The sequence below is a fragment of the Pinus tabuliformis genome, chromosome 3_1 (assembly GCF_031772625.1).
Source record: "Pinus tabuliformis cultivar Carrire ecotype Pingquan chromosome 3_1, CPIR1, whole genome shotgun sequence".
Classification (NCBI taxonomy): Eukaryota; Viridiplantae; Streptophyta; class Pinopsida; order Pinales; family Pinaceae; genus Pinus; species Pinus tabuliformis.
Genome location: NC_142301.1, coordinates 538,372,808 through 538,382,985, shown reverse-complemented (window position 1 = coordinate 538,382,985; position 10,178 = coordinate 538,372,808).

Genomic DNA, 10,178 nt, shown 5'->3' with positions numbered 1-10,178 from the left:
TTAGTGATAGAAAACCTTTAATCCAAGTAGGGAGGGAAACTTTCTTGTGGCATGGTCCTGATTGTATATTCCACGAGCTTGAATGTGATCCAATAGGAATTTCTCTAATGGGTTCTTTCTTATACACTTTGGAAAAAATATTTCCAAACCTAATTCTACTTATCCTTTATTTTTTTCCATTTGTAACATGTTCAATTGGGAAGTTACTAAATTTACTGTATATTGTTTCATGTTTCATCACATATTTCCAATATTATCTCTAGTAATTCCATTATCAATACTCTTGTCAACTCTCCTTAATAAGGGTCTTGGTCATTTTCCAATTTTTGAAGTACCTCTAGAATATATTTGACATAACTTGATTATGTAACTATAAGAATGTTGGGGGACATCTCCTCTACCCAAAAATTTTAGAAGCTCAATACAGTCATCTGAAATTCCTCATAGCAATAAGACAGGGAGTGTAGCAAGAGGCAAAGTTTACTAATTTTCCCATTGTAAATTGTAGTTGAATCTTTCAATGTAGTCTTCAACACTCTTATCTTCATTTTGTGGCATACTGAATACTTGCTCCCTCCTTTATTTTCCTTTACAATAAACTTGGTATTTATTAAATAATATTTGTTTCATTTCTGCCTAGGTGGATATTTTGTTACTTCCAAGGCTCATGAACCAATGTTGTACAACATTCTTTAGTTTAGGAGGTAAGAGCCTCAATTTTTGGCTATTCATCACATAGTCATAACTTTTATAGAGAATATCAAATTTAAAGAGAAAGGTTTTTGGATCCTCTTTTGATATGAAATGGAATTTAAGAAAGTTTGATTGTGGAGTATTATTTGTCTTGGCCTCTTCATCTGACTCTAAAATAAGGAATCCAAGGGTGGATGTATCTTCCTTTATAGTCTCTTGTGCCATATTTTCTTGAGAAATGTCCTCATGTTGTAAAGGTTCCTTTGGAGTGTCAGGAAAAATAAAATATTTAGAGTGGGGCCACTTATTTATCAAACCTTTGGGGGATAAGATTTATGCTTGTCCAAAGGATTAAGCTTGTACAATTCCAAGTCCCCGAACATAAGGTTCAAGTTTCTTTTTGGTAAGGAAGCTTATTGTTGGAGTTAAATAGTTCAATTATCTATGTCTACTATCCTCTTGAGAATGTCTTACATAATACATTGTTAGTATTATGGTTAATTTTTGGTGGAGCTAATGAATATACCTTGTCATTCTCTACTTTTGTACCAAAAAGGTTTAAAAGACATTATTTCTATAAAAAAATACTAGAAAGAAAAGTTTCAATGAAACACATCACAAAATTACGTAAAGGAAATCTACTAGCTTAAATGAAACAACAAAATAACAATAAAATTACTAAATACTCCCTACAAATAATTCCAGAAATTATGGGTTCTTTAATTACCTACTAATTACTTAGTAGATAAATGAGAAATTGCGCATTCAATTATCAATCTAGTTTTCATATGGAACTTTCAAACTATCATGCACTATATATGCTAGTACAATTATGTTAAGTGTCAATGAGGTTGTAGTATCCTAGATGAGCATTTTAGAGAAGGATATTAATGTATTTCACAAGTACCTCACGGATGAAACCCACAGTTTTAAGATTTCAAAAGTCATAGTTGTAGAACTGAAATAGTACACTTATACCTAGTGGGCTTAAGAAGCTTAACACTAAAACCCCCAACACAAATAGAATAACTAATATACTTTTGCAATAATGTAAAAGCCACATTTTTACCTAGTGAGTTGAGGGTGCTTAATATTGTAACCCACAACAAAGGTACAAGAAAAAAGTAAATTGCATAGACACAAGTAAAACACACAAGAATTAAATTAGTGATTTGATAAAGGTTTTTAGTGATTATGATCCCTGCAACAAATATGCATATGAAATAGTATAATGTTGATAAACTAGAATAGAATCCAATCTAGAATGGTATCTCCATGACAATGTTGTAAATCTGGAAAATTGAGTAAGTGAAGCACAATCCTCATAAACAGAGTTAATTACTTATTCAGACTTATTATTTGCATCAATATAAAGAAATAAAACATATCAAATCAATCAATGGAATACAAATATAGAGTTACTTATCACATTAGCTATTTGCAATAGGATAAAGAGATCAAGTAATTACTAAGATAACAAAAATATAAATGAAGTTAGAAACTAATATATATGGTTACATGAAGTGCCTAACTAAGGATTAGGGTACAGATCCTCAGGTGATGGACTATTTATAAAAACAGTGTAACACCTATGTTAGAAACATGTCATTTACATAGAGAAAAATAAAAAATGGAATTGAACCATTAACTTTCTATTACCAAAAATTTAGAATGAAAATTACAATTATTTCAACCCCCAAGTCAATTAGAGTAGGATGTGTTTATAGATAGTACCATAGCCTTCATTTGATTAAGATATTAAAGGATAACCATGGAAATCTTTAGATTATTATGTTGTTCCTTATTGGTTACAATAATTTCACCAAAAAGTAGAAAATATTAGACAAACATTTCCTCATTTAGCTAGTTACAGGGAGAAGTTGGGTTGAAATTTTGTTGTGGTCATTTATTCCTTACTAATGGCCAATCACATTATGTCACTTTCATGATTAGGTGGTCAAATGGTCAACGTACAATTTTTTGATGAAAATTATGCAACTGCAGGTTGACTAGACATGTGATATGCTAGTTGTCCCCAAGTTGTAGTATTTATCCTCAATTTTCAATTGTAAGGGTTTTGTAGCTTTAGAGTTATGCATGTACCAACAATGGTTTTTCTAGCTTCATTGTTTTGTAGCACTATATTTCTATCACCACAGTTCATTGTATTTTAACAATGGAGTTGCAAAACTATGTTTTATTGTGTTGCAGCACAAAAATTTGTTCATCTTGTAGGTACCAGAGTTGTAGCTCTTGCTCTTTAGTTGTTTTGTAATAATAAGAGTTGAAAAAACTTCTCTTTAGTTGTATTGATGAAATTGGAGTTGCAGTAATAAGGTATCTGGAGTGTTACAAAAATTGTCTTTTACTACTATTTCTAAAATATCTACCTAAAGTTGCCTGAAGTGGTTCTTATGACTCTCACAAGCTAATATAAAAAATGTAAATTCCTTCCTAACTATATAGGAAAAAACATTAAAGTGAAATAATTGGAAGGTATTTGTACGCTGATAAAAATGCATCATTATGGAAAAATAGGTAATGCGGTCGTATAGTTAACTATACATATGCTCCTAGCTTCACATATCAAGGGGAAACTATTGTCACCTTAATTTCACTAACACATAAAATTATAGCTAAATTATGCAGAAGCATCACTAGTTGGAAATAATGTAATATAATAGCTCTACCTAATGAATATTTGAAACAGAAGCCTTACAAATGTGTTTTACATTCATTTTTCTTGTCAACTGCCAGTGAAACTCAGGATATCCTTCAATACATATGCTAGTTCAATAGATTGTGTAAAGGAACCTTCTTTAACACATTCAAGACTAGAAAACCAATATTATGTGGCCCTAAGTTGACGTACAAGGTGAGTTTGATCTCTCATGTCATCAATGATAAGAACTTTAGCCTCCTAAGGGTCTTTATCAACTATTAGGGGTCCCATTTTCGATAGAGTATCCATGTTGGAACCAATTCTTCATTAGATAAAAATAAGAGTCATGGCGTAGCATTAAAAGGAGGAGAATAACTACAAGGTTATGATGGAGGAGTGATCTTGGGGATCAAATATATCTCTCTTTCATCTAGAACACTATATTTTCCTCATGCTTGCTTGCACTATTTCCTCAAGGAACCAAAGGTTTTTCTATTCAATATAGTTAGAAAGAGATTTCAGGAAGGAAAATGACCCATCCAAAGGAGATTGCTGGAGCCCACAATCCCCTAATATTTTTTATCATTTCATTACACATTATATGCTTTTCCATTGGATGGATATATGAATGTTGTTGTTTCCCTCCATTTCTTGACTTTGAATGGAATTCTTGTGGCTTTTGTTGTGATAAAATTACATGAAGGTTCATCAATCTATTTTTTCTTCTACAAAAACTATGTATTTTGATTGATACAATTGGTATTTTAGGTGCATGCTCAACCTATCATCAGGGACACATAAGCTATTTATTTGTGAGGTAGAATGATTGGTAATGACGAATAAAATTGTTCGTTAGGAAAATTATTAAAAATATTTGATTAAATATGAATGGAAGACTATTTAATTAAGGATTAAATGTAATTAATGATTGTAATGGATAAGAGAGGTTATTGCTAGGAGAAATCACTAAGAAATTTTGATTGAAGAGAAATGGAAGAAAAAATTATCTAACTAATAGATGGAATGGATTTTTTCACTAGAGCCCGACAATATAATTTCAAGCAATATTGTGATTTCTTTTAAAATGCACTTCTGGTGCATTGATGGATTCAACACCTTAAAGAACACTAAAGCACTCAAATTTTGCATATTAAGAAACTTAAACTTATCATTCTTAAAGATTGTGATTTATTTTTAAATGCACTTTTGAATGCGTAGATGGATTCAACACCCTAAAAAACCCTAAAGCACTCAAACTTTATAGAATAAACAACTTAAGTTTATGATTCTTAAAATCTCTACCAGATTTTGGGCGAAATTGACCAAAATAAGTGTTTAGAAAGGGGTTATTTTATCTATTAGTTACACTAAGTGATGGAAGAATATTTAGTTAATCAATAAATGTGCTAAGTTGGAGAATGGAATCCTAAAGGTCAAACTTGGTAAAAAGAGGTGGATCTTAAAATCAATCAATTAATTGAATACAATCAAATTATGAATTAATTTAATCTCATTTTATATCTATTGTTTTAATACTCATGTTTTCTAACTACTATTTATTTTCTACTCACATCCTAGTTAGATTAAAGGGTTTTCTCACCATGAAAGAGGAATAATCTAATCCATACATATTTTAGACCTTCATTTTTTCTAATCCAACATTGAATATTCAAACTTAGAATTATGAATTATATATAGAAAGTCAAGAGGCAATAATTAACTTGTAATATTCTAATTATCTGATTGGACTGCCCAATGAGATGGAAACCTAGTAACTTTATCTTCAATGTTTGAAAATTTGATGTTATTGGGGATTTTAGTGTCTCATAGATTAGCTTATAAATTAACTCTATACAGAGACCTTGATGGTTATATAAATGTATATTGAGAATTGATTTGTTTTCATTGAATAAATTAAAAATTGACAATTGGTGTATATTCATTAAAGAAAATAAAACTAAATTCAGTGTGGTTGGTTATATAAATATATATTAAGAATTGATTTGTTTTCATTGAATAAATTAAAAAATTGAGAATTGGTGTATTTTAATTAAAAAAAATAATACTAAATTCAGTGTTGTTGATTCGTGTATATAAACTCTTTTAAATCATATGCATTTTGTTGAGTTTTGACTATGTAAATATTATCCCAAACTAAAGTTCAACCATTAATTCAACATACTAATTCATTACCCTTGACTAATAAAATTTATCTTCGTCTTGAAATATTTAAAAATTAATCCATCATAGCATCAATATTTATACTTTAATTTTTAAAATAGGATACTATAATAAAAGCATTAGAATTCCACTAGTTAATTCGATATTGGATTTTGTTGGAGAGGATTTTGCTGGAGAAAGAAATTACAAATTGTGTACTTATAGAGCCTAGGCATTAGGAATATGACCTTAACCCACCACATGAAGTGTTTTTATTTCTTAAAAAAAATGGCAACCATTAAAACATTTTAGTTAACAAAAAAAACCAAGTTTAAAATCTTAGCGAAGCAAAGGCCTCCTACCTTACCTCGTTCTTTTATGTAACACTACAATTTTGCAAACGGATATTGACGCATTTTTACCAATGTTCTTTCTACTTTCTATAACACTCTGGCACTAGTTTAAATTCAGGGAAAAAAAATAAGATTCTATATTTTAACTACGACATGGCGAATTTGATGGTTTAATTCACATACACAGGGAAGGGAAGGCCGTCTTTAAAGTCCTTATATATAGATCCCTTTCCAGTAAACGTTGAGACCTGCATATTAGACTAAGTAGTCTGTGTCTCCCATTTCAATATTCGAAAGGTTACTTGGATACAAATTCCTTTATCCAAATTCCTTTTCGATAGTCATTACATTACAATGTTATCAAATTTGTATGATATTTATTTACCTATTTTTAGCTCATTCAAGACTTTCTAATCTCTAGTATATAGATCCCTTTCCAGTAAACATTGAGACGTGCATATTAGACCATGTAGTCTTTGTCTCCCCTTTCAATATTCGAAAGATTGCTTGGACACAAATGCATTTTTGATAGTCATTACATTACAATGTTATCAAATATGTATGATATTTATTTACTTATTTTTAGCTCTTTCGATACTTTCCTAATCTCTAGTTTTCTTATATTTATATAAATCCCTTCAATTCAGCGTGGAAACGTGCAAATCAGACAAGACGGTTTTGTTCACATTCCAAGTATACCGAAGACTTTCTTTTCTTTGATATAAATCCCTTCAAGTCAGCGTGGAAACCTGCAAATCAGACAACATGGTTTTGTTGGCATTACAAGTATACCAAAGGCGTTTGGATATTGATGTTTCTTTAATAACTATGATGTGCTACTAGTGTGTGGTTGATAAAATTTCATAACGATATTTAACTTCCCTTACTAGACACTTGTGGGGTTTGTTTGCGGGTCAAAAGTCTTTTATTTATAGAAGTTTATATGGTTTTCTACCGGGCTTGACATAACCTACCAATTCATAATAATGATTGATAAGACTTTGTCATTCTAAACCATTCAAGTCTTTATTTAGAAAATTGCTTATCGATATTCAACGTGTCCTGACACTGTTTTTGTTTTTCATATGCATGAGACTTTTACTTTTCCCAACCCACCCATTTATAATAGCGTTCGATGCACTCTTTATCTTTCATTTTCGTGTTCAGAGTATTCATAATCGTATTCAAGTTGTGTTGACCTAAACCTTTTCCAATAATAGCGATTGATCAGGATTCCTCTTTCGTATTCGTGTTCATGCTTTATTCAAAATACCTCATATTCATATTCAATTTGTCTTTACCCAAACCTCTCTATTCATAGTAGCGGTTAATAATTTTTTATTTTTTTCATATTCCACGAATCTTTAATATGTTAACGTCTGCGGAATATTATCATCAGTCATCTCTAAATTATAAATGACTTTTAATTATTAAACAAATATTTACATGGATTATTATTGTTTCAACTTTCAATCACAACGCTTTTGTCGATAAATTTTCAGCAAAGAGATTGTGTCATATATAAACAACGAACAGCATTCATTAACTTTTTATTGAATATGCTAAATCTTCCATATTCTGACGCATTAATATACCAATCAACCTTCTGTATTGAATATGCTAAATTTTCCACATTGTTACCCATTAAAATAACAACCAACATTTTATTATGACGTGATTTGTAACTCAAGATTTTTACGAACTTTTATAACAACCAGTGGTATTTAAGCGACCATACATTTTATGGAATTGATCAAGAATAGCGCTTACAGCCCCCTTACTTCTCTCCACCGTTTTTGTCGCCCTGGGGTAGAATCATACCTTCATTTTCACTCAGCGAAGTTGGCACAGTCACATGAGGATTATGATTCATGTACATTTGTTCCATTTGGTCCACTAAATTCGCAACAGATGCATGAGTAACAGAACAAGTCATACCGTTAGAGCGTGGTCCCGAAGGAGGTTTTCGAGCGTTTGTTGACATTTCAAGCGCATGCGGTATCAACTCATACAGCCACAGACTCAGAATAAATCAAGTCTAATTATTGAGTGCGTACAGTGACTTGTTCCTTGGTGAGGGCCCTTGACATCGTAACATCGTTGGCAATGTAAGGTGGTCACGATTTCATGAACCTAGAATATCATCTAGGATAGAGTCTACCTTTTCAACATCATTAATAACTTACAACTGGTTCATTTAATTAATTAAATGTGGCTGATATAAATAAAAGGCTCTATGGGCATCTACCACATAAATCATAAATATATATATAATAATTAAAAATATTATTATTTAATTAAAATTATTATTAAAAATATATATAATTAATTATTTAATTTATTTTTAAAAATATATATAATAATTATTATTTAATTTAGCTTTTTATAATAAATAATTTATTAATTATTTAAAAAAATAAATTAATATTATAAATTTTTGACATTAATATTATCATAAGTTTTAGGAATTAGTATATTAATATAAATAATTATTAATATTATAAATCTAAACCATCAATAAACCCAAAAAACTTATATTATACACCATAAAAATATAAATCTATATATTAATAATTAACCTAAAAAATTAGTAATATAAACTCAACAAAATTAATAGTATAAACTCAAAATATATAAATACTAAAATAAATATTATAAACTACAACTAATATTATAAACTACAACTATATTTTTAGTAATGTGATTAATATGACCACCCTTATCCCCTTGCATATTCCCAAACTTACTTACATGGTTGTTTGGGCCCACTTCTCCGTCTCCGTTTACAGAAATGGACGTTAACCTTTTCATCGGAATTGCTTATGGTTGGAAAACCTTATCATGTATAAATGTGGTACTTACATTCTCCGCCCCTTCTAGTGGAGAACTCAAGATAGGAAATTCAATTCAACCTAAGGTGCTACAGCTTCCCGCGTGTCCTAGCGAAATGTTTACCATGTAATTTTGGGTAAAAAAGTAATATCATACTGCATTGAGTGGTTGGCTTCAGCACTCGCTCATGTGAATCCAATTTACTTTTAATTATTGGAATTTTTTATTTAAAATTTAAAGAATGATTAGTTTAGATTTATGGAAAAGTCATATTTGAAAATAACATTAGTATTATTTATAAATTTAATTATTATTAATATGTTAATAATTATTTTAGAAATTTTATTTAAAATTTTTTAATATTTGAAAATTTATAATAAAAAAATTTGAATATTATTTTTTTATTAAAAAAAAAAATCAATTTTGTTTAAAAAGTTAACAAGCTAAATGTGTAAAATTTGAATATTAATCTTTTATAATTTTTTTTTCCAATTTTTAGAGAAAGTTAATAAGTTAAACGTGAATGTGTTTAATGTTAAATTTTTTGTTGATTTTTTTTAAGCAAAAAATATTTTTTAAATGTTCGTCATAACTAAAAACAAAAAAGAATATAATTATTTAGTTAGTAGTTAGTTTTAATTAAATGCATTATTAGACTCAAAAGATGTTTAAGAATATTCCATTCTTACTCTCAACCATAAATAAAGTATTTCAATGTTCATGTGAAATAATATAACTTTATATCAACCTTGAGGATAAAAATAATCAAAAGATAAACACAAAACTATTATGTTGAGAAACACATTATGTGTATAGAGTTGGCACATGTACCTTTTAGAAGAAAAATAAAATATTTTTTAAATGAAAAAAATGCCAACTATAACTAAAAATAAAAGTGAATATATCCATTTGGTTAGTTATTATATATATATATATATATATATATATATATATATATATATATATATATATATATCTCACTATGCTAGCTCCATTTATTATTGACATTACAGCCTAAAAGATGTGGTAAAAATATTTCATTGAGTATGGAAGGTATACAATTATTATACTTCACAAAGATATTTCAATATAAGATTTAGGTAAGTTATTTAAATAAAGAAAATATATAATTGAAATTAAGAAAAAAACTAGTTATTTCTTAATAAGAATAATAAAATAGACATATGCAATTTGTTTCATTCTTAATATAAAATTAATATGTGGAATTTAAAAAACGTTAATAATAAATAAAAATTTGAATTATAAATCAAATATATCAATAAAAAAATGGTTAAAATATTTTAATTAGTCTTACTATTCTACATGTTGGCCCTACATGATGGCTCCTTTGGGGTATATATTTCAGTCATTTGAAATGTGGTAAAAATTTGTTGGAATACTAAGTGTAAGTTGTGCACTCTACATAATCCAAGCGCTCAACAATATTTTCAAAGCATTTAATAGATTTATACATTAAA